We start from the raw sequence: 26,349 nt of genomic DNA, 5'->3' as shown, positions 1-26,349 counted from the left end.
TTTTTAAAACCATCAACAGTGAACATAAAATAAAATTCACTCACTCTGCTGCTGTTTCAAAATTTCAATGTTAGTTTTTGCACACCCTTCCCCCAACCCTGTTTGTAAGGAACATTGCATCTGGTGAACAGCAAAGACTTCACTACAGCTCAAATGCAGAACACCTATGAAGCAGAGGAATGTTGGCTTTTTAAACAGAATCAGCTTAAAAAATAAAGATCCTGGACTCCTTCAGTTCTTCACTGGTGTTAGAAAAACTTTCCAGAATACCTCTTCACAGGGTTCTGCAGTAAACACTGTGCATTCTGTACCCGGTTCTGTGTTGCTGTAATGGTCATGATCCGATCTTCGGATCCTTCTAAAGCAGTGGTTCTCAACCTTCTTAATGCCACAATGTATTTTCATTGTTAAAAAGGGGTCATGACCCACCGGTTGAGAACCGCTGCTCTAAAGGCTCATCGATTTTGATGGAAGCTCCCAACTCATGACAGATTTGTTTAATCTGCTGACCCCCTTTGCCAATACTAGATCCAGCCAAATCTTTGGGAATAGTTACTTGTGTAGTAATAATCGATCCACCAAGATCACCATATGAGCCACGACCCCCTGCAGAGGAATAATCATATCCGGAACCACCCTGTGGTTCATAAGCCGTCTGCCATTCTGATGGGGCTCCACCTATCTATTGCAGAGTCCCAAGTTTCATCGGCACTGAAACCAACCATTCCATCGTAAGGGTCGCCAGGTCCTCCTCTTCTGTCATAGGCCATTAGATCCCCTCCTCTAGGTGGTGGTGGTGGAGGAAGAGGGAGATTTCGAGGTCTGCTACCACCCAGGCCACCTCGTCCAGGAGGAGGGAGAGGTGGTCCTCTACAAGGGCTCATATCATCAACCCAACTCTAATTTCTTTTTTAAAAGGAATCACTGGTATATTCCCTTTGTGCCCCACTGGATGGAAACCTGGGATTACTAGAGGTGAAATCAGGAAGAAAACACTGGCCATTGACACCAGCTTCTTGCCTGTCAGAACTAGGAGATGGTACAGAGGGTGGGTAGTGGGGCTGCAGCGGGGCTGTTCACCCCGTCTGCACCTTCAAGTTGCCTGGGGAAGTCTGGACAATCCCAGCAAGGGCTCTCCCCCAGGCCAGCAACTTCAGACTCCCTAGGGGGGCTCCTGGGTGGAAGATTATGTAACACTGCCCAGGTGTGTCCAGCGTGCAGACAGACCTGATGTGGAAGCTAACGCAACTCCATCTTGGATGCTAACCACAGTTGATTTCTGATTAACCCCAGTTCCAAGAATGCCTCTAAGAATTCTGCTTTACTATTTACTGTAAACAGTACCCTGAGGCAAATTCCTCTCCCTCTGGCATATAAGCCCGGGGTCTGGAGGATGACTGTGCAGGGATCTACTGTTCGGCATCTGCCCAAGACACGGCTTTGGTCTGTAAATCCCCAGTAAATGCTTCTTTCTGAGAAAATGAATTTGTCAGCCTCTTTCTTCATCCTTCCTCTCAGCTCCCTCGGCCTCTGAGGCAGGTAGATGTGTTTACTACAGAATACTTAAGCACCAACTGCTTAAATCAAAAGGACAAGCTTGGAACCGGCCCAGCCCAGGTAGAATCCTGCCTCTATTCCTCATTATGATCCTGGGCAAGTCCCCCAACCCACCGAAATCTTGTTCTTTTCATTTGTTTAAAAAAGGCGGGGCTCTAATCACGTGTCCTCACAAGGACAATGTGGAGATCCAAGGATCCAGCAGAGAAAAGCATGAGGCCCAACACATATTAAGTACTTTAGGTTTTCAATAAATGAGAGCTCATTTCCATATAGGTCCTTCCAACCTACATATATTTACTACATAACATTTAGCTAAGGCAAATTCAGCCACAAGCATTCAAAGCCATAATATTTACCTATGTGTTCATTTATTTTTACGTGTCCATTGGTATTTGTTAAACCTCACTACTGTGTTGTAGGAAAAATGTAAGGCTGCCAAGTATATCTACATTACAAATGTCTATCAAGTAGCACCTTCCACCAGCAGACAGGCATGCTTCCCTAGCTTGGTTCTCCGCTGCTGAAAAGGACATCTCTTCAAGCCATGTCATGGAGCTGGGTGCTAATGAAGTCAAGCCCCTTTTGGTCCTCACTCCCAACCACTGTTTGTCTGGTTTGGGGAGAAGCGGCTTTGAGACGCTGGAAACCCTTCTGAGTTACAGAGATACCTGCAGCTCATACCCCGCCTGTGCCTGTTGCAGGGAGGCCAGAGAGATGTTCCAGAAAGGACAGTGTGCAGAGGTGGACTGGGAGAGCTGGATCCCAGCTGGCCAGTAGTGAAGCTCATGAGCTCTTTGGTTCCAAGCCACTCCTGAGCCTGCATCCCCATCCATAAAATGTGGGCGTCGGGGTTACCCATGTACTTCACCTACTGCTCATGTGGTTTGGGTAGAAAGCTCTGGAAGCTCTGACTATCCAGGGGCAGCTGCAACAAGTTGCCACAAACTGGGTGGCTTTCAACAATGCTTTATTGTCTCCTAGCTCTGAAAAGCAAAAGTCTAAAATCACAGCATGAGCAGGGCCATGCTCTCTCTGAAGGCCCCAGAGGACGACCCTTCCTTCCTCTTCTGGCTTCTCCTGGTTGGCAGCATTCCTTGGATTATGGCTGCACCACTCCAATCTCTGCCTCCCATCATTATCTCTTCCTCTCCTGTCTGTGTTCTTCTCTGTGTGTTTCTTGTAAGGACACTTGTCATTGGATTTGAGGAGCACACAGATAATCCAGGATGATTTCCTAACCTGAGATCTTCCTTAACTTAATTATATCTGAAAAGACCCTTTTTCCAAATAAGGTCACATTCACAGGTTCCAGGTCTTAAGATCATTTGGCAGAGGATTATCACCATTCAGCACACTACAGTAGCATCTCACAAACCATTTTAGTATATTTTGAATTACAACTTATTGTTGGGGCCAATAGATTTCTGAGTGTGTACCTGAGGGCTTGGTGGTGGCAGCCCGGAAATAAGGCCAGTCACTGAGCACCTGCCATGTGCCAGGCAACGTGCAGAGTCTTTTACACAGTTCCTCTCATTTAATTTTGACAGCACATCTCTAAATCAAGTACCCCTCAGATGGGGAAGCCAAGACCCAGAGGGATGAAGTGACTTGGCCAAGGTCACACCAATAGTGAGGAGTGGACTGGACCCAGGCAGGCTATGACCTCACAAGCAGGGCTCATAACCACTGCTGTCTTCTGAGGTTGGAAGGGAGAGACCACAACTTATGGCCTCATGTAACAGGAGGTCCTGTAGGTGACATTCTTGTATAGTTATAACAGTAATGATAACTCATTGTCTAAAACTGCAACAATAATCACAGTTAACAATGATCGTGTTACTACAGCGTTCATGTTGTGATACTCAATGCTTTCTGCAGTCACACACGGTGCCGATATAATGTATGACGTTATTTAATCTTCCAAGCGCCCCGTGAGGCAGATAGTGCTATCATCTCCACTTACAGGCTGGCAAAAAAAATGCATGGAATGTAACATGACCACAAACAAAAACAAGGAAATCAAAGGGAGAGAAAAATAGGGTGGGAAAGCTACAGAGCCAGAGAGAATTACTAAAAAGAACTGTGTTTCAGGAGGCCCTGGTTTTCAGCATGGCTCTGGCCCCAGTGCTGAGCGGGGCAGGAGGGTCCTGCTATCTGCACCCCATCTCCACAGAGAAGACTCGGGGAGACTCCAGCCCAATCTGCCCACATCTGAGCACATCTCCTCCCTTCCCCAGCGTCCCTTCCCATGGCAATTTTGCCCACCAAATGCCCAGACCTGGAAGCCCAGCTCTGCCTCTGTCGCCCCCATGGACCCCATTATTCCTTTGCAGCCCTCAACGTCACACCCACCTCCCACCCCTGCACAATGCTCCAGTTCAGGCTTTCATCACCTTACTCCTGGGCCACCGCCTTCCTGGCTGCTCTCTGGCCTTCTGACATGTCCCTAACTTCCTGTTCATTAAATCCATCCTCCTTGGCATTTGACTTCCAGCCATGCCATGCCCCTGCTCAGGACCCTTCCAGGCCACAGAACCCATGTCAAGCTCCTTAACTGTAAGCACAGGGTATGTCGCTATCACCTGGCCACTCCTCCCCCAGCCTCCCCTCCACCCTCCACCCTCCCTCAGTCATGCACTGAGCTCCTCTAGCACTGACCTAGTCGCTGCTGCCCACCTACAACATGTTTGCACCACAGGTCCTTTGCACATGCATCTCTCTCTGTTAGAAATGCCCTGCCCCTCCCCTGATCTCTCTGTCCCATTTCCAATCCTGCACACTCATTGAGGGCAGAGACTGTGTCTGTTTTGCTCACTGTTTTATCCTTAGCCTCAGCCTAAAGCCTAGCTCACAGGAAGGGAATCAACGAATACTTCTGTGTAAGTGAATGGACAATTTGAAGCAGCCCTTAGGCTGAACTTGCTAAGCCGCGTTTCTTCCCTTGCTGTACATGTATTGTATTGAAATTCCTTATCCCCCTCCCCCACAAGTCTGAGAGTCAAGAAGAGTGGAGGGCTCAGTGTGAAGTTGTATCCTCTTGGCCCCAAGATTCTCCACGACATGCTTAGTTTGACTTACCCAGGCAGGCTTACCCAGTGTTTTCTTCCTTTATTTTTTTAAATGTTTTAATTAATTACCAATATTTTAATATTAGGTGTTTTAATAAAAATTTGAATTAAGCTTCTCTTAAAAATATCAGGACTTGGCCTGAGAATGGTAAGGATGGGCCGAGATTGACTGAGGAGCTGCTGCCCCTTCAGCCAAGACACCTACTGTGCAGTCATCTCAGGCACCCCCAGCCCACTTCATTCATCTCTGTCACCTGCCTGACCCCTCTGGCAGGACACACCAAATTCAGCCGGGAAACCCTCCATTTACATGCATATTTATTGGGTCTCTGAGATAAGGCATGCCTCATACAGGACGCCAAAAAAACAAAACCCCGGCACTTAAGTTGAATTAAACCTGCTTTTCTTAGCAAAGAGAGAAACGGGATCAATTACAAGAGTCATAATACCCATGAGATTTCAAAAAGCACAAGCTGTCCAAAGTCAGCACAGGCATCCTCATAACGAGGACAGAGGGTGGGTCCTCCAGAGCAGCGCTGCTCCAGCTTGACAATGTGCGGAGTCACCTGGGGCACCTGCTGAAAGGCAGGGTCAGGTGCATTGGATCCAGGGCAGGGCCTGAGGCTCTGCACTTCCAACATGCTCCCAGGTGACAGCCCTGCTGCTGGTCCCCACACACGCTTTCAGTAGCAATGTTCTGTGACATCCCTGCCACAGGGTAGAGAACCCTGACATGGAAGTCACCCATCTCCTGAGGCAGTTCACCACCTTGAAGCCTGGACAGAATGTCTTCTAGGTCATTCAAAATGTTCTTGGGCCCCACCTCTGGTTTGAAGTCGCCACTGGTGTTGCAGGTAGGATGCCCTTTGCTTGGAATGCCTGTATCATTTTGGCCGGGGCAGGAAAGTCTGCTAAGCCAAGGACACGCAATGGTGGGGGACAGGTGGGAGGGGCAAGGGGGGTGGACTTAGCTGTTCATGCCTTTGCTGTTCCCTCCTCTCAGCCCCACTCTGCTACTTCCTTCCCACGCTCAGGTGCTCCAGAGGATTGTCTCACAGGGGCTCAGTCCGGGGCTGCTCTGGGAGAAACCAGAAGATGTGGACTCAGTCACAAACCCCAACTTGCAAGGGTGTTGTTTCCAAACAGCCTTCCACGTTCTCGGCCAATGTAGTATTTTTCCAGGAGGTAAGAGGGAAAACTTTGCTCTCATACATCAGGGATCTCAGAGGAAGCAGAAAGAAAGTGACACAGGCAGAAAGGGTCCCAGGGGCTTCTCAACCTGAGCCTGTAAACAGGAAGTGCAGGTACACTCACAGGGATGCCCTGGAGCGTGGGGGGCTGGGAGGGTGGGATAAACTGGGGAGAGAATTGTCAGAAACTCACTGAGTCATTCACAGCCCACCCTAGCCTGGCAAGGTCAGGTGAGACCAAAGCTGTTGAGTAAAGATTTGCATGGACGGAGGAGGTGGATGGCTGCAGGGAGGGGCTGAACTTCCCAGAAGTCACCTCCTGCCAGCCCTCCCCCACAAAAAAGAAACATTTCTCAGGACCATGAAGGGTACAGAAGCCAACCTACTCCAAGGTGGCAGCAGCTGGGCACGAGGAAGCAGGGGAGATGGGGGTCCCAGGCCCGTCTCGGGCTGCCTGCTCTTAGCTTTCATTATGGTCCTGTGTTTTCAAAGTGCCAGCTCCAGAAGGGGCTGGGAGGGTAGAGTTTTGGGACTCCCACCTAGGTATCCATAAATAGCAGCAGACAGAATGTCCTTTATCAGCTCTTTCCCAGGGAGCAGGGAGAAAATTCTTCTCATCGCCAGATTATAAAAAAGAGGCTCACCCTTTTGGGAGACAGCCCTCTCTTTCTCCCTGTCCCCTGTGTGGAACACTAAGGCACTGTTCCTTATACCACCGGGAGGGTCCCCATTGGAGAGCAGGCTGCGGTGGGCGGGAGGAGGAGGTCAGCTGCGGGGAGGACGGTTTGCTGCCAGCTGGAGCACAGACATTCTTTCCCAGGAAAGGGGATGTTACGGAGCCTACTGGGTAAACTGGAAATTATTAACCACAGGATGAGTAGAATCAAAAGGGGTGAAAACTGGTTGTTGGCTTTACTGGGAGTTGCAAGCCTGCTAGGGAAGAAAAATATTAGAAATCTATTTGAATTTTTTTCCCCCTGAACCAGGAAGAGGCGTTTCCAATAATTCTGTCAAGTAAAGCTCTCCAGTGCTCTTTCCCGCTGGTATTTCAAAGCTGTTTTTGTTATTTTTTCACACAGATGGCCTAGGAAACACTGAACGTATTTTTCTTTTCTTTTCTTTCTTTTTGTTTTCCCCCCGAAAGAATTTGAGTCTTTCTAATCTGCCTATTTCTTATTTTCTTTCACCCTGTTTCTGGTTTAGATAAAGCAGCGCCTTCAAAGGGCCTTTGAGATCATTTATGTAACAGAAGAGTTTGAGGTTCTTTGTCATCATGGAAATAATAGGCCCAGCTCCCTGGCATCGTGAGTTAGTGCCTGGATCTGTGTGGGTGCCTCACACCAGGGCTGCTCAAAGGCTGGTGTGTGTGCAATCCACTTGGGGATCTCAGCCAAACACAGAGCCTGGTTCAAAGCTCTGAGGCCCTAAGAATCTGCATTCCCAATGGCTCCCATGTGACACCAACGCGGCTGGTTCCCGCACCACACGTGGAGAGGGAAGGAGGCATATCTCTATCTCATCAATCTTCATGTCAGCTTAGCAGAACTGGCTTTATTAAAAGAAGCTGAGGAGCTTTCACTCCAAAAGGGAGGCAGAGCATCCTTAAGCAATCTTTAATCCACCTTTGTAACGGGCATCACTGACATGGCAAGGTGGGCAGATGGAAATAAGATACCTGTGGGCAGGACATGGCCAGTCCTGAGATGTCCCTCTGAGCTAGGAAATAGGGGAGCATAGACTTTGGGCTTTGAAGGCAGAAAGGTGAAAGTTTAAATCCCAACTCTACTAGCTAGATGAACTTGGGCAAGTCATGTCGCCTTTCTGAGCCTTAATTTCCCCATCTGTAAAATGGGGTTAAAATCTACCACCTGGTAGAGCAAATGAGAAAGCACAGATAGAGCTGTCACATCTGCCCAGGACCTAGTACCTCCACAATAATGGTGGCCATTCATTTACTCCACAAATGTCATGAATACCTACTGATTTCCTGGTCTGTTCTGATACGATCATCAGAGTAATGCCTCCAAAGATGTCCACGTCCTAATCCCTAGAATTTGTGAATATGCTACTTTACAAGGCAAAAGGGATTGTGAAGATGTGATTAACTTTAAGGACCTTGAAACGGGAGATTATCCAGGATTTGCCAAGTAGGTTCAATGTAATCACATGGAGATGAAAGCAAAGAAACTTTCCTGATCATAGTCAAGAGGCATACAAAGGCTTTGAAGATGGAGGTAGGGGCCTTAAACCAAAGAATGCAGCATCCTCTCAAAGTTGAAAAAAGGCAGAAAATAGATTTTCCCCAAGAGCTGCCAGAAAGGAACTCAGGTCTGCGTATACCCTGATTTTAGCTCAATTAGACCAGGGGCGGACTTCTGACCTACACAACTGTGAGATAATAAATCTATGTTGCGTTTTTTTATTTTTAGTTATTACGGGTATATAACGGTTATATATCTTTATAGGGTAAATCTGATGTTTTGAAACAGGTACACAATGTGAATTAATCACATGAGGGTAATTGGGGTGTCCATCGGCTCGGTAATTTGTGTTAGGAACATCCTAATTCCATTTTTTTGGTCCTTTTAAAGTATACCCTAATTTATTAGTCACTTTATTGTGCTATCAAACAACTATTAATCATAGTCACTTTGTTCTGCTATCAGATATTGTTCATTCTGTCGACATTACTATAATTTTGCATCCACTAACTATCCCCACTTTATCTCCCGTCGCCACTACTCTTCCACCCCATGGTAACCATCATTCTACTCTCCGTCTCCAGGAGATCAATTGTTTTTAATATTCATCTCCCACCCGTGAGTGAGAACACGTGAGATTTGTCTTTCTGTACTTGGCTTACTTCACTTAACACAATGTTCTGCAGTTTCATCTATGTGGTGGCAAATGTTAGAATTTTGTTCTTTTGTGGCTCTATAATATTCTATTGTGTCTATGCACCAGGATTTCTTTAGCCATTCACCTGTTGGTGGACACGTAGGTTGACTTCAAGTAGCTATTGTGAATAGCAATAAACATGGGCGTGCAGATATCTTCATATACCCAAATTTAGATTTATAGGGGGTGTCCATAAAGTTCATGTGCAATTCAAAATATAGACTGTTTTAAAGTGGAGATGGTCAGCTAAACTATAAACTATTTTAAATTGCACCCGAACTTTCTGGACAGCCTGTGCAGTAGGGTTGCTGAGTCACACGGTAGTTCTATTAGTTTTCTGAGGACCCTCCATACTGTTGTGCATGGTGATTACACTGACTTACGTTCCCACCAACAGTGTACAAGGAAGGGTTCCCCTTTCTTCACATCCTTACCAGCATTCTTTATTGTCTCTTTCTGATAAAAGCCATTTTAACCAAAGTGAGATGATACCTCATTGTAGTTTTGATTGGCATTTCTCTGGTGACTAATGGTGTTGAGCATTTTTTCATATACCTAATTGTGTGTCTTCTTTTGAGAAATGTCTATTCAGACCCTTTGCCCATTTTTTTTATTGTTAAATCATAGCTATGTACATTAGTGCAATCGCCTGTACCCATTCTAAGATGTACCATAGATGTGGCCCCACCTGTTACCCTCCCTCCACCAAAACCTCCCCCCTCCCTTCCCCTTCCTTGGCCCTTTCCCCATAGTCTTGTGCTATAGTTGGGTTATAGTCTTCATGTGAAAGCTATCATTTAGCTTCATAGTAGGGCTGAGTACATTGGATACTTTTTCTTCCATTCCTGAGATACTTTGCTAAAAAGAATATGTTCCAGCTCCATCCATGTAAACATGAAAGAGGTAAAGTCTCCATCTTTCTTTAAGGCTGCATAGTATTCCATGGTATACATGTACCACAATTTGCTAGTCCATTTGTGGGTCAATGGGCACTTGGGCTTCTTCCATGACTTAGCAATTATGAATTGGGCTGCAATAAACATTCTGGTACAGATGTCTTTGTTATATTGTGACTTTTGGTCTTCTGGGTATAAACCTAGTAAAGGAATTATAGGATCGTATGGCAGGTCTATTTTTAGGTCTCTCCTAAGTATTCTCCAAACATCCTTCCAGAAGGAACATATTAGTGTGCATTCCCACCAGCAGTGTAGAAGTGTGCCCTTTTCTCCACATCAATGCCAACATCTCTGGTTTTGGGATTTTGTTATGTGGGCTACTCTTACTGGGGTTAGGTGATATCTCAGAGTAGTTTTGACTTGCATTTCTCTGATGATTAAGGATGATGAGCTTTTTTCATGTGTTTGTAGATTGTGCGTCGGTCTTCTTTAGAGAAGTTTCTCTTCAAGTCCCTTGCCCACCCTGAAATGGGGTCACGTGTTCTTTTCTTGTTAATACGTTTGAGTTCTCTGTGGATTCTGGTTATTAGACCTTTATTGGAGGTATAACCTGAAAATATTTTCTCCCATTCTGAGGGCTGTCTGCTTGCTTTACTCACTATGTTCTTGGCTGTGCAGAAGCTTTTTAGTTTGATCAGGTCCCAGTAGTGTATTTTTGATACCGCTTCAATTGCCTGGGGAGTCCTCCTCATAAACTATTCACCCAGGCCGATTCCTTCAAGAGTTTTCCCTGCACTTTCTTCAAGTATTTTTATAGTTTCATGTCTTAAGTTTAAATCTTTTATCCAGTGAGAGTCTATCTTGGTTAATGATGAAAGGTGTGGATCCAGTTTCAATCTTCTACAGGTTGCCAGCCAGTTTACCCAGCACCGTTTGTTAAATAGGGAATCTTTTCCCCACTGAATGTTTTTAATTGGCTTGTCAAAGATCAAATAACGGTAAGTAGCTGGATCCATCTCTTGGTTCTCTATTCTGTTCCAGACATCTACTTCTCTGCTTTTGTGCCAGTACCATGCTGTTTTGATCACTATGGATTTATAGTACAGTCTCAGGTCTGGTAGCATGATTCCTCCTGCTTTGTTTTTATTGCTCAGTAATGTTTTGGCTATTCGAGGTTTTTTCTGATTCCATATAAAACGAAGTATTTTTTTTTCAAGATCTTTAAAGTATGACAATGGAGCTTTAATAGGAATCGCATTAAAATTATATATTGCTTTGGGCAGTATGGACATTTTAACAATGTTGATTCTTCCCAGCCATGAGCATGGCATGTTTTTGCATCTGTTAACATCTTCGGATATTTATTTTCTTAGAGTTTCATAGTTCTCTTTGTAGAGCTCTTTCACGTCCTTTGTTAGGTATACTCTCAAATATTTCATCTTCTTTGGCACTACTGTGAAAGGAATAGAGTCCTTGACTGCTTGTTCGGCTTGATTATTGTTGGTATATATAAAGGCTACAGATTTATGGGTGTTGATTTTGTAGCCTGAGACATTGCTATATTCCTTGATCACTTCTAAAAGTTTTGTAGTAGAATCCCTAGTGTTTTCCAGATATACGATCATATCATCTGCGAAGAGTGAAAGTTTGATCTCTTCTGACCCTATGTGGATACCCTTGATCGCCTTTTCTTCCCTAATTGCAATGGCTAAAACTACCATTACAATGTTAAAGAGCAATGGAGACAATGGGCAACCTTGCCTGGTTCCTGATCTAAGTGGAAATGATTTCAATTTAACTCCATTCAATACGATATTGGCTGTGGGTTTGCTGTAGATGGCCTCTATTAGTTTAAGAAATGTCCCTTCTATACCAATTTTCTTAAGTGCTCTGATCATGAAGGGAGCTGGATATTATCAAAAGCTTTTTCTGCATCAGTTGAAAGAATCATATGGTCTTTATTTTTAAGTTTGTTTATGTGTTGAATTACATTTATAGATTTACGTATATTGAACCAGCCTTGAAACCCTGGGATAAATCCGACTTGGTCATGGTGTATAATTTTTTTGATGTGTTGTTGGATTCTGTTTGTTAGGATCTTATTGAGTATTTTAGCATCTATATTCATTGGATTATTGAGTTTTTGTCCCATTGACTTGTTGGAGCTTCTTATATATTCTAGTTATTACTCCCTTGTCAGATGAGTGGCTTGCAAATATTTTCCATGTGTTTTCTCTTCACTTTATTGATCATTTCCTTTGCTGTGTGGGAACTTTTTAGCTTGACATGATTCCATTTGTCTAATCTTGCTTTAGTTGCCTACATTTTGGGTTATTCCTCAAGAAATCATCACTCAGACCAATGTCCTGAAGAGTTTTTCCAATTTTTTTTTCAGCAGATTCATAGTTTCAGGTCTTAGATTTAAGTCTTTAATCCATTTCGATCTGATTTTTATATGTGGTGAGAAATAAGGATCTAGTTTCATTCTTCTGCATATGGATATCCAGTTTTCGGTTTAATTTTTTTACAGCAGCAGTGTGAAACAAATACAACACAATGGGCAAAGTTTCTGCTCTCACAAAACTCACACTTCTAATGTGGATAGATACAAGGATTGAGTGAATATGAATATGTAAACGAGCAAGGGAAGATTAAGTTCCTTACCATGAACCCAGGAGGTGACATGCTGGAGAATGAACCTAAGGCAATGAATGCCCTCCTCTTAGAGGAGGCGATATTTCTACAAAACCTGAATAACAAGTAACAGTAAGGCGGGAAATGGCCCCAAACCAGCTCCAGGGTAGAAGGTTCAGCAGGCTGGGTGTGTTTTCAGAGGGGCAGCCCTGGGTGGGCAGGGAGCAGCATGTGGGTCTGGAGAGGCAGGACTAGGAGGAGTTCGGATTCCAGGTGTGATTTACATAACTCTGCTGCATCAACTGGAAAATTCTGTACGTGAGAGAGTTACCAAGACCTCACAGAGACCTGGCTTGTTGTATTGCCTGGGCTGCCATAACAAAGGGCCACAGACTGAGCGGCTCCAACACCAGTTGTTTACTGTCAAGGTGTTCACAGGGTTGGTTTCTTCTGAGACCTTTCTCCTGGGCACGTAGGTTGCTCCCGTGCGTTCTCGTGCTCTTCCCTCAGTGTGTATCTGCCTTCTAACCTCCTGTTCTCATAAAGACATCCCCATATTGGAGTAGGGCCCAGCCATACGGCTCCATTTTACCTTAATCTCCTCTACAAAGATCTTATCCCCAAATACAGTCACATTCTGAGGCACTGGATGTTGGGAGTTGAATATATGTATTTGGGGGAGATACAATTTAGCCCCTAACACCCAGGAAATGTTGGCTCTTGATGATGGAGAGTTACCATTACCAATACCCCTCTTTAAAAAACTGCATATGTGTGGAAGATATCTCTTCATAAGCCACTTCAGTGGGGTGCAGGAGATCTCTGAATGAGAAGGCGAGAGATGGATGGTCTTCTGAGAAAATGGCAACGTGTTAACCAGAGAGCTGAGCAGCAAGGGGTCCGGAGTTGTGCAAGTCTGGGGCAGAGCATAAGTGTTCTGCGGAGGAGCGAGGAGGTGCCGAGGCTGACTGCTGGAATGGGGACCAGGTGAGAGGGGAGGGAGAGGCCCAGGGATGCTTGGGGAATTAGCAGAAGTGCTATTTCTAATGGTATTTTCTAACAACTTTACTGTTCAATGAAAGCTTCTCTCTCTTCTTGCTTCCTCATGAAACCATGAGTCAATTCCAGCCAGTGAGTAGATTCCTTAGTGAGAGCTCCAAGAAGAGGGTGGGGCCACCAATGTGGTTATAGACGCAAGACTTTAACAATATGGAACATGGATAGATTGTGTAGGGTTCCCCAACATTGTGTGGTATATTATAGTGGGTTTCAAACTTTTAACAACAGAGTATTTGGTCCAAATTAAATTTTATGCAAACCTAAGTAGAGCAAATGCCCCTCTTCTCCCCACCAGGACTTTTCTGAACTTTCCAAGGCTTCAAGTTCATAGTTTTAAATGACTGGGTTACTAAACAATTCCATGATTCCCTAGAGCAGTAAAAGGGACCCTGTGATAGGTATAAGTGGCAGCACTCAGAGAGGAGACTGGAGCAGAGATACCCTGTTTCCCCGAAAATAAGACAGTGTCTTATTTTAAGGTGTGCTCCCAAAGATGCGCTAGGTCTTCAGGGGACGTCTTATCTTTCCTGTAAGTAGGTCTTATTTTCAGAGGATGTCTTATTTTCAGGGAAACAGGGTACTCAGGCCAGGTTTATTGAAAAGGGAGGGTGACCTGCCTGGACACTGCAAAGGTGGCATCTGTACCCAGGAACAGTTAGAGACCCCTTTTATGTGGGGCCATAGGGAGTAGGTGAATTCCACAGCTTGCTGAGAAAGTTAGGGTCCTTAGGGGTGGGGGAATAACCATATCCTTTGTCCTAGGAGGAGGGGGGTTGGTGTAGGGCTGCCTTAGGCCTCCCAGCACCCAGGATAACAGTGAGGGTGGGGCCTCACCAGACTCACCTGATGACACTTCAAATGCTACGTCCAGTCCCCAAACTTCCCCCATTAGAAGAGCAGGGGACACAGTTCTTTGAAAACCATCCACATAGTGTGGTTTTAAATAAAGTTAATCCTGCCACAAAGAGGATCTGGGGAATGGCCAGAGCCCTCCAGCTCAGGTCAGGTGAGACACAGTATGGCCCTATGGCAGGCAGGTAGGCTGAATCCCACCCAACTCTAACACCTGCTAGCATTTTGAGATTTGACTGAGTGATAACAATACTTCAACTTTCAGTTTATTTTTCCAAAAGTTGGAAAATGTTGGTATTACTGAATTCAACATATGAACATGGCATCACGAAATCTCACCCTGGCCAATGTTGAGACAAGTGGTGTCCCGGCTTGCAGGACCCTGTCACCTGGAGACAGGATGCTCTCTGTCTAATGTTGCCAAATCCACAGTGTAATGTAGGCCTTTGTGAAAACATAGAGTGACGCGTGACACTCTCACAAAATGTTTTTCAAGTTCATCTGCCTAGTGAGTATCTAGCTATTAGCGACTCACCCCTTGCTGGAAGGACATCAGAGTCTGTCCGGTGTTAAAAATCCAGGACGAAGGCAATCCCAGGTCCATGGCTGAAACCAAATGGTGTAATCTAGCAGAATTTCTTTCAGGGAAGGCACTGTAGGATTTGGAACAAATATTAGGGGAGCAAGCAGGTAAGGGGCCCGAAAGCCAGGGCTGCTGCCACACAACTTCAGGATAACTGTGACTACCTCTCGCTGGAGTCGTGCAGAATGGAGGTGCTGGGGTGACCACTGAATGGCGCGTTTTGTTTTTTATCTTCTGAAAGACTTTACTCAAAGTGTTTCTACTGTTGTAAGAACACAAAATATTATTCTTTTGAGTCAGTAATGACATTTGAATCAAAAAGACATAAAGCTGTCTAAGGAATGAAACCTGAATCTTTCACTGCGTGTGCCTTACAAGTGCGAACCTGCGGTTGTCTGTAACATAAGCTTGCACCTGCTGCACGTGTTAGTCCCTGCAGCAGCATCCCTTACGTCTGAGTATTTCCACGAGCACCTGTGCCTGGATGGTTTAGTTTCCTGGATGTGTGTGTGTCAGGGGTACATGGGTGAGGTTGAGTGTCCACTGCTGCCATCGCCGAAGACAGGAAGGCTGTCCGAATCTTTGCTTCATTTTACTCATCAGCAATGAAGAGCTTGGTTTATGTATTTCTTGTCTTCCCTTTTTCAGATGCAGCTGGTCATGCCACAGACAGGAAAGAATAAAACTCTTCAGAAGTCTTGAGATTTGTAGACGGCACAATTACTCCCAACGTCCCATTCCGTCCTCTGGAGGAAGCAGAACACGGTGCTTTCAAGCAGTAAACCACTCAAGACGGCCAACAAGGAGAGCTTTCAGTTGATGTTTAGGGTCACTCTAATTTGCCTGAAAATTTGATGTAAGGTCAAATATTTTAATGAGTTTGAGGCCCGGGGCTTAGTAGCCATGTTCCCAAGTGACAGGTGGAGTCAGCAAGAGTTTTCTGTGGCTACATAACAATAATGCTTTCAGCAGCAAAACCACATGGGCTGGTTTTTTTTTTTCCACATGGGCTATTCTACCTATAGGAAAGTAAATATGCAAATAAAAAAGGCAGTTTGTTATGAAGAGGCAATGGCAAACATTCTATAGAAACCTTGCTCCTTAGCATACCTGGTCAAGTCATCGGTCAGGGCTCTGGTTAGAATCTTGAAGCTGCCACCACCCCAGATTTGCTTCAGAAAGCGAACAAAACAGGTAGAGTTTGCCATGGATAATGATTTTAGTATTGAAAAGACTGTGTCTGCCGGCCTGGGCTTGGCATAAAGGAGCATTAATCAAGATGAGAACAGGATCGTACTCAATCTACTTGACTGCAGGTGTCTGGCAGGATTTCTGTTAGTCACTTAGTAGCTGTCTTGGTTAGCAGATTGATGCTGCAGTACCACAATATGTCCTCCTCAGATACGGGGGACACTGGCATGGCACACGGTTATCTTCAGCACACCGTGGTGATAGTCATGGACACCTCTTTGACCTCCTGGTTGCATTTGCTGCACCTGTCCTGGCAGGCGGCCCAGGCAGCCGGAGGAGTCCCTGCCACACCATCTGCCTTCCCCTTCCCTAGCCACAGCCTGCTTCTCCCACTGTTGCCAGTATCATTCCTGAATGGCGCATTTTGATAACAAACGTGGTACCTATATTGCCTTCCCAGAGGGCTCTTTGTTGATGGAGCACCCTAAATTTATGAGTCTGTATCAATATAGAAGCAGTGTCAATACAGTGCGGGAAGCGAGACAGAAGGGAGAAGGGGCAGAGGGGAGGCACTACCAGGCAGTTACACGAGATTCTTTCAGATTTAGCTATGCCCTGTGGGACGGGACCCTGCCAGGTGATCACACAAATCTTCCGCAAAACTCCCATGAATGGATGTTTCTGTGAATAGCAGCCAAGGGCCTGGGCTCTAAATCCAGAATGACCCCAAGTCAGCCCACGTGGAAGAGAGATGGGGCATCTGGTTTACCTCTGTGATAGTTCATATTTATTCCTTTCTTTCAGCACTGACTGTATACACGCAGTGCAGTGGAAACAGGGAACAAATATTCTAAATAGACAAGTTCAAGACTTTTGGGGTGGTGAAATACGCATAACATGAAATTGACCGTCTTTACCGTTGAGCGGCGTTAGGTGTATTCACACTGCCGTGTGACCACCACCACCATCCACCTCCAGAACTTTTTCATCTTTCGAAACTGAACCTGTACCCATTAAACACGAACTCCCCCTTGGCTTCTTCACCAACCCCAAGCAACCACAGTTCTATTTTCTGTCTCTGTAACCTGGCTGCTCTAGATAGCTCGTATGAGTGGAATTGTGCAGAGTTTGTCCTTTTGTGAATGGCTTATTTCATGACTTTCCTTCATTTTAAAGCAGAGATGTACCTTTTTTTTCTCTACAGCACATTGGAAGAATAAGGGCTGTCTTGGGCCACACATTAAATACACAAACACTAAAGAAACTGATCAGCAAAAAAAAAAGTTCCATGCATAGTTTTCATGATATCTGATACCACAGATAAGCAAAAAAAGTCCTCATGAAATCAGCATGTGACCCGCAGGCCAGAGGTTGGACACCCCTGTTTAAAGGCTGAATAATATCCCATTGCCTGGTTATATCATATTCTGCTTATCCACTCACCTGTTGAGGGACATTTGTGTTATTTGCACATTTTGGCTATTGTGAATAATGCTGATATGTACGTGGCTGTACAAATAACTCTTTGAGATCCTGCTTTCATTTCTTTTGGCTATAAACCAGAAGTGCAGTTGCTGAATTATATGATAAGTCTATGTTTACAATTTTCAGGAATGGCAATATCATTTTCCACAGGGGCTATACCATTTTATATTCGACCAACTGCCCACAGGATTCTAATTTTCACACGTCCTTGTCGGGGCTTTGTTTTTTTCCCTATAATAGCCACGGTAATGGGTGCAGTTTCAATTTGCATTTCTCGAATGATTAGTGATGTCAATGTGTTTTCCTCTGTTTATTGGCCATTTGTACATCTTTTCTGGAGAATTGTCTATTTAATAAGGCCTTTGCTCATTTTCAGTTGGGTTGTTTGATTTTTGTTGTTGTTGTTGTTGAGTTGACACGTCTGAATTTTTGAGTCCTTGTAAGACCCACCTAATTTTTCTGACATTTGACTAACTGCCAAGTTCATACGACACCCCCATTGCCAAAATAAACAATTTATAACAAAGGCTTCTGCATGCCACAAAATAAGCCATGTATCTAAGTCTGCTAACTTTACCCTGCTTAGACCCTGTTCAGAGCAACCTTTAGCTTCTTGGGACACTGCGTAAGTCCCAAGCCTACAGCTCACATTCCTCTCATCCTGCGGTTACTGCCTGTGTAGCCTTAACTTTGTGGGAGGTGGAAATAACCCTTCACCAAGTTCAAAACTGCAGCTGCTGATATGTGACAAACCCCAAAGTCACAGTCACATGCTCCATCAGCAGCTGCCCTTGAACTTGAGTGTTTCCACTTATGAACAGCTGGTGTTCCTTGGAAAGCGAGTGAGATTGGGTGATAAGTATTGAGCAAAATTAATTGATCTCTACCAGTATCCCAAAGCAAGCTAGATTGAATTAGTATAGGATTGAGGTCGTTTGTGCTTAAGAATATCTTTTCAACATTTATATGTCCCTGACTTTGTAAAAGGTCTACACGTCTTATTGATACACACAGCATATTGCAGAATCCGTGTTGCTTTGACAACATACAGTGCATTAAACAGCTGAGAATCGGGACCTCATTCATGAGGCTGACTATGTACCATTCACGTTGCTAAGCACTTTATTTGTAATAAGGAGTAGTAACCAGGAGGAATCAAGAGCAGGAAGCCTAACTCTGTCAATTACTGGCTTTGATCCTGGGCAAGCTACTGAAGTCTCAGTTTCTTCATCTGAAAAATGGGAATAATATCACCACATTTCATCATTTCCAATGTGCACAATTTCACATTTTAGCATATCTGAAATTGGAGCATGCCATACAGTCAGCGGAGTTTTAGATTTAATAAGTAATATTAATAAGTAATAATGTCACCTGTCCCAGATGTTTTCAGGAAGATTAAAGGAAACCGCACATTTAAAATGCTGAGCGTTGCTTAGGCTAAAACCAAAAGTACAATTGCTGAATTATATGACAATTGTATGTTACGTGATAATTCTGACAGAGTAGTCCTAAAATGCATATTAGCAAATACTCCTTAACCTGTATCTCCAGCTCCAGGCTCCCCACAGCTGTCTGCAAGCATCCTTCCTGCCTGCCCCTCCCCAGTTCTTCCCTTCCAAGTCTACGGCTCCACCTCCCACCAAATGCTCAATGTCAAGAATCTAGGCATTGGCTCGGTGCCTGTAGCACAGTGGTTATGGCACAAGCCACATGCACCAAGGCTGATGGGTTTGAGCCCGGCCCGGGCAGCTAAACAACAATGACAACTGTAAAAAGAAAATAGCTGAGTGTTGTGGTGAGCACCTGTAGTCCCAGCTACTTGGGAGGCTGAGGCAAGAGAATCGCTTAAGCCCAAGAGTTGGAGGTTGCTGTAAGCTGTGACGCCGTGGCACTCTTCCCAGGGCAACATAGTGAGATTCTGTCTCAAAAAAAAAAAAAAAAATCTAGGCATCTTCTCTGAGGTTTATTTTTCTTACCTAAGACAAAATTCATCCCCATATCTTGTCAGCACCTTCTTCCAAATACATCTGAGCTCTGACCACTTCTCACTGCCCCCGGGACGACCAGCATCATGCTGACCTACTGGCTTTGTTGTCTTACCGGCCTCTTCACTCAGCCCCTGGCTTCCACCCTCGCTGTGTGCCACCCTTGCTGTGTCCCTTCCATCTAGACACTCTCCATACGCACAGAACCCGGAAGATCTTTCTTAAACCCAAGTCCCTCTAATAGCCTCTGTCCCATTGAAAAACTACAATGCCCATCTTCTCTCTGCCTATAGAGCCCTGAGTGACCTGGAATGATGGACTGAATTATGTCCTCCCACCCTAAACATGCACATCTTTAAGCCCTAACTCCCAATGTACTGTATTTAGAGATAGAGCTTTAAGGAGGTATTTAAGGTTAAGTGAAGTTATAAAAGGGGGTTTCTAATCTGACCAGACAGGTGTCCTAATAAAAAGAGGAAGAGACACCAGAGCTCTCTTTTTCTGCATGCTCAGAGAAAAAAGCCTCATGAGAGCACAGTGAGACCTCACCAGAAACCAACCCTGCCTGCACCTCGATTTTGGACTTCAACCCTCCAGAACTGTGAGAACATGACTTGCGGTTGTTCAAGCCCCCAGTCTGCAGCATCCCTTCAGGGCAGCCTGTGCTGACTCGCGCAGCCGGCTCCCCTGACCTTCTCATCCTCCCTGCCCAGGACTCTTCTCCAGCAGCGTGCTCCCCCAACACACACACTCTGGAGCTCTGCTGAGCTCACCCTCTCCTCCCCCAGAGCATTTGTAATTACCGTTCCTTCTTCCTGGAACATTCTTCTGTCAGAATTTTATGGCGCTCACTCCCTCACATCCTTCAGGTTTCTACTCCGTGTCATTCCCAAAGGCTTCTCTATTCATCGAAGCAGGACTTTCCCTTCTCCATCACCCCACATTCTCCTAATCCTGCTTTATTTCCCTCCCTGACACGACATCATATTATGTACTCATTTGTTTATTGTCTCTCTCTCACTCCCCTCCTAGAATCAGCGCTCCTCGAGGACTGGACATCCTGCTCCCTACTGTATCCCAGTCCCCAAACAACGCCTGGCACATGGCAGAATTGCAACATCTATGTGTTGAAGGACTGACTAAATGGATTAGTATGCATTGTGCTTGCTTTATAGACAAATGCATGTGCCTACACATATGCATGACACGCACCTGCATTCACACAAGGGGGTGTGTGTGTGTGTGTATCTGTATCTACATCTGCATCGAGCTAAAACTCACAACGCAGGACATATTCATTATACAGACTAAGATTTTGTCACTGACTTTGCATTCATGGAGGAGTCCTAGTGCCAAGATAATGTTGCGCTTGAGAAAATACAAGCCCAAGATCACCTAGATAGCAGGTCTGTGAGAGGCCAATTTCCTAAGCACACTAGATTGCCTCTCAAATCTCAGGATAAATTATGACAAAGGAGGAAATTAGAGCCAAAAAATAGGTAGGGCTAGATTCGTTAAGATTCTCTAGCTCAGAGTCAACAAAAGTTTGCTACTGCTCTCCTTTCTTGTGCCCTTGGCAGACATCACTAATAGATCACAGTATTTCCACCCACTGAACTTCTGAGTTCTTCTTAACATGGTGTCCCAGGCAGCCTCAATCGCTCAAATGAAGTGATTTGTTGTCCCAAATCTAGCCCACCCGACTCACTTCTTGAATTGAGGTTCTGAGGCCCAGACAGAGGGTCTGAGGCCTATTGATTTGTTGCAAATTGCATAGTATACCTGGGGCAGAGTCCAGGCCACCAAAGCTAATCTGGCTTGTGTTCCTGTGGTCAGACAATAAACTGGAAGGGGAACTAGAGGTCAACTGTAATGTAAAAGTCACATAGAAAGTTATTTTTTTAAGTGATCTCTCACTTCTTCTGATTGCTTCAAAAGATTTCAGTCACTTGCCACCCAAAGCTAACTCACCAGTAAAATGAGCTTCAGAAATCAGACCTATACAAGCTCCCAGCATGATTCTAAATCACAGTCAAAAAAAAACCAAGAAGAAATTCCTGCCTTTTGAGAACAAGGAAACTAAGAGACAGTTCAGCAAAAATAGAAAGAGGCTTAGCAGCTTGAACGGTGAAAAATGGGGGTGGAGCAATGTGTTTTCCAAACCCTTGCAGACTGCAGAAGACATTGTTGCCTTCTCCCCAAAAGCTGTCCCCCACTTTTATCTCTGCTAACAGAACTGTAGTCTTATTCATATCTCTCTAAGCCTCCGACAAGGTGACTTGTTCACAAGCTCAATTGTCTAAGCCAAATATGCAGGCTCATTCCCCTTGATAACAATGAATACCAAATAGAAGGTGACCTGATTCTGCCCACAGCCAGGCCACAGGACTCTGGAGAAATTTTACTTACTCTTAGAATGAGAAGTACAAAATAAGGGCGATGTTGCCTTTGAGTCTGATGGCTAGGCTGTGGCAGCCATATTGGCATCATGAGGGGAATAGCCTGAGGCAGGACTGGTAGGCCTAGGACCCTAGACTGGAGGGACAATGGAAGGAACCTGGATGCTTGGCAACATGGAAAACCAAAGAGGAGTTAACCAGCCTTACAGACACCCTGCCTTGGGTCATATATCTTCCTTTTTGTTTAAAACATATACATTTAGGTTTCTGTTACCTCTGCCCAAAGCATTCCAACTGGTACCTGAGATTAACCACTCCCCACCCCCATTTCCTCCTAGAGATTGAAACAGGCCTAGTCAAAGCTCAAGGTCTTTCCCAAGTCCCAGGCATTGCACTCTTGTTTTCCCAGTTGTGTAAGGATGGAGCAGATCCTTATACCTGTGGGTGACTGGAGAGCTCCCCCATTAACGAAATATATTCCTTGCACCTGAAATACCACCCTTAGTGAGGGATTGTTCTCCTTATATATGCAAATGTTCCTGGGATGGAATACATGTGAAAGAATAAATCCTATCTCTCTCTTCTTCCCTGAAACTTGGACTGTATGTCATTACTGGTGAAAGAGATGCTGAGATGGGGGTTAATGTGAGGGATTTTAGTAAGGGAAATGCCCGCCAGAGGAAATGGGAGGCACGGGAGGGTAAGGAGAGCAGTTAGGCAGTGAAGAGAGAGGGAAGGAAGTTCGGGTGGAAGCCTCCTATGCTGCCATGTTATCTCAGTAGATTTGGCAGGGCCATCCTTAAGCCGAAGTCTAGTATCAGAGGAGTTCCATGCCTGCCAGGCATAGCCACCTTAGTATTCCTGCCATGGTCAGTCCTGGGAATGGGGAGCAGCCCACGGAAGGCATGGTCTTTGCACAGACATAGCTGGCATCCTCAATCACTTACGCACCCTGTAAATAAAGGACTGTAAGGGACATTCTGTGGCTATCACAGACAGCTAGAAACAATGGTCTCCTGGGTCAGGGAGAAGGGAGACATTTCCCTGACACCCCAGCAGGGAAATCAAAGTCTGTATTATGGTAAGTTCTGCTCCATGGGGTCACTCACTCGTAAACCTCTTTCAGTGAAGTCTGCTGAGCATACCAATTCTTCACATGGATAATGGGTTGTCACTGCTCACTAGAGAAGGGGCTAGTTCACTGGAGAACATTAATGGGGCATGTGCCAGGTTGGAATAAGAAAGCTGGGCTCACAAAGCGGAGAGGCCCAGAAGCCTTATGTGTCTGGGGATGAGCATCACTCTGGGCTTCACAGGTCATAGTTTGGGGCAGAGTGAAGCCATTTCACCTCATGGGCCAGACAGAACCCCAGCTGACCTCTAAGTTACTGTATTTGTAGGATACAAACCTGGCTGCTGTATCAGGGATGCAGAACGCTGGGGCACCACAAGAAGGAAGTAGATGTGGTGCGGTGGCTCACGGCTGTTATCCAGCACTCTGGGAGACCGAGGCGGGTGAATTGCCTGAGCTCAGGAGTTCGAGAGCCTGAGCCAGAGCAAGACCCCATCTCTAAAAATAGCTGGGCAGTGTGGTGGGCGCCTATACTCCAAGCTACTCAGGAGGCTGAGGCAAGAAGATTGCTTGAGCCCAAGAATTTGGGGTGGGGTTGCTGTGAGCCATGACACCAGGGCACTCTACCGAGGGGACAAAGTAAGACTCTGTCTCAAAAAAAAAAAAGAAAGTTGACATCTCAAACCAGGACCCAGACTCCTGCTCTCTCTGCCAAGTGCTGTGCAATCATATTGTCAGTAGAATGATGTTGAGGGAACAGTGCCCTGGTGGCCAACCTGTGTGCCAGGTGTTATTCTCAATATTTACTGATATTAATCCTCGAAATTTTCCTGTTGGGGTAGATGATATTATCTCAATTTTGTAGAAGCTGAAGCCAAAGAAGTTTAATCACCAGCTCCAAAATCTGCCTGCTCACGACCACACCCATCAGCAAGAAGGAAGGGAGAGTGCAGAGACACAGATACCGTCTTTTAAGGACATGGGACAAGCACTGTTGGTCCCATGGCCACCCTTGGTTATAAGGTTACAAATGTGGTCTTTAGCTGGGCAGGCACCTACCAAGTGCCCAGCGACATTATTACTCTGCCTGAAATGGCTCTCCCAAACCTTTTGTCATCATTTACACCACCAGTATTCAAGATTTACCAGGCCATAATTTAGGCCAACATTGCTATTATTCAAGATTCAGTTCACCCTCCCTGGGAAGACAGCCCTAAACCTACCCCCGGCTGGGTTAAATGTCCCCCTCAGGGCTTCCATAAGCTCCCAGATTCCTTTTATTTTTGCTTTTATCCTATGTTAGTGTAAGATCGTCCCTGGTCCCAAGAGGCCTACTACACACAAGGTTTGTTTGGCCCACACCATGTTAAAAAGAAAAAAAAAATGCATACAAAATTCCAAATGTATGGCTTCCCTTAAAAATCATGAGGCATAGCATACTGAACAATTACTCTGCGAAGTGACAGACATCTGAGTAGCTCCCCAGTCCCTGCTCAGAGGACACTCCGTTCTCACAGACCCCACCTAGCATCTCACAGCCTGCCTCCTTTGTTCATTCACGTCCCCTGCCTCGTCCCTGTGAGCAATAGCAATAGCAACCTCACCGGTCAGGGGTTTCTCTGAGGGCAAAGTGTGTTTCATCTGGATGTGCTTTGCACTTGGCACACAGTAGGTGCTCAAAAAATGTTTGCTGGGCATATGAATAAGTCCACTGAAAAATTCAAGGTTGAATTGCACTGTGGTATGGACATATATTCCACCCACACTCTTTCTCGCCCCAAAGAAATCTATATTTAATTGCATTTGCAAAATCAGAGCCTCTAAGCAACTCCACCCTGGAGATCCTTTCTAAGCATCAGAAATGCGGTAGTCTGGTCTGCTCAAGCCTATTTCTAGCTCTAGTGCCTTTCCTGGGCAGCTGCATTGATCTCAGTGGCCAAGAGGCCCAACTCCCCCCTGCCTCTCTCAACCTCCCTCACTCCCGTCCTCACTTCTCTTTCTCTGTCTGGATGGCCGTTGCCTATTCTGTTGGTGATTTTTTCTTTTTCTTTCTTTCTGGTCAGCCCTAATCAGAATGGTGGGAGGGGAAATAAGAGCCCTCACCCATGTGAAAATGCTTTGACAGGGTCTCTAGGGAGAATCCCACGTGGCAGGCAGCGCCAGAGGTCACGGTCACCTTGGCCTGGAGGTGAACTGTTTACCAAAGTGAAATGAAGGGATCAGTCAGCTGTCAGGTAAACGCTAATGGGGAATGCCTGGGCAGAGAGCCGGGTTTAGGGTTGGTGAGCCCTTCCTTCCCGGTTCCGCAGCACAAAAGCCCCAGTGACTTAGCAACTCTGATAAGAGGTCACGGGGCAAGGTCAGTCTCGGAATGAATGCGCCTCTTGGCCCGGTCTCAGGAGCTTTGGGGCTGGCTGAGCCTCTGCATGTTCCTTATCCCTCCCTACTTCTATTCAACTGGAGGCAGGTGAAGCATTTGTTGGAAAGCCCTCCCATCTACCTTTCCCTATCACTGGCAGGAAAGAAAGCCTATCTTTGTGTTCCAGGGTCTGAAAGAGCAATGAAAACCGGTATCATCATCCTCCCGCCGTAGATGGGAAAAGCAGGGTGTTGGCCACAGGTCGGCGTTTAGGAGGATGGATGAGCTTGGATTCTGTCGCAAAAGAGAATAGGAAACAGTCGCTGCCTTGTTTATTTTATTTATTTATTTATTTATTTATTTTTATTAAACCATAGCTGTGTACATTAGTATGATCGTGGGGCACCATACACTTGGTTCATAGATCGTTTGACACATTTTCATCACATTAGTTAACATAGCTTTTGTAGCATTTTCTTAGTTATTTTGCTAAGACCTTTACATTCCACATTTACTAGGATTCACGTATACCCTTGTAAGATGCACCGCAGGTGTAATCCCTGTTTATATCGCTGTGCGAGAGTTAACACCACCTTGGTGGGGCCTCCCCAGCAGGGCCTGTTAGGAAGTCAGCACCTGAAACAGGAAACTCCACACCAAGGCCCAGATGAAACCAGCCTATTCTCTCTGTCTCCCAGGAAAGCAGCTCCTTTTTTGCATTCCTTCCATTGCTTTTCCAATGTGGGAGTTTATAAAATCTGGCTCCATGAGGGTCGCTCACCTGTGCTGGCTCCCACCTGCAAGAGCATCTCCCACACCTTCATCTTCGAGCAGCCCCCTCCGCACCCCTGATTTCAGCAGGTCCCTCTGTGGGCTCTCCTGTGAGAAGCTGAAGAGCCCCTTTGTCTTCATTCTCCTCCAGGTTTTTCTACACACCCTCCCGCTCCTCAGTCAACCTGCTTTGTTTCTTCTTTGGGTTTTTTCTCCTCCCCCCTCCCCCACCTGCTTGAATCTGTCTGGCTAACCCCCATCCCTCCTAGGAGCCCTGCCCTGCTAGTTTCTAAAGCTGGGCTGCTCTAGAATCTGTTAATGGCAGTTCAGGGTAAAAGAGCAGG

At 45.6% G+C, this 26,349-nt stretch overlaps 2 pseudogenes; both read right to left on the bottom strand.

Annotated features, from left to right (window-relative positions):
• Nucleotides 1-248: 248 nt before the first annotated feature.
• Nucleotides 249-5,269, bottom strand: LOC128568572 (heterogeneous nuclear ribonucleoprotein K-like; annotated as a pseudogene).
• A 10,160-nt stretch (nt 5,270-15,429) lies between these two features.
• LOC128568571 (protein ARV1-like) lies at nt 15,430-26,146 on the bottom strand (annotated as a pseudogene).
• Between the last annotated feature and the right edge of the window lie 203 nt (nt 26,147-26,349).

Source organism: Nycticebus coucang, chromosome 17, assembly GCF_027406575.1.
Source record: "Nycticebus coucang isolate mNycCou1 chromosome 17, mNycCou1.pri, whole genome shotgun sequence".
Taxonomy (NCBI): Eukaryota; Metazoa; Chordata; class Mammalia; order Primates; family Lorisidae; genus Nycticebus; species Nycticebus coucang.
Note: the sequence above shows the minus strand (reverse complement) of the source record. Positions and strands in the feature narration are given on the sequence as shown.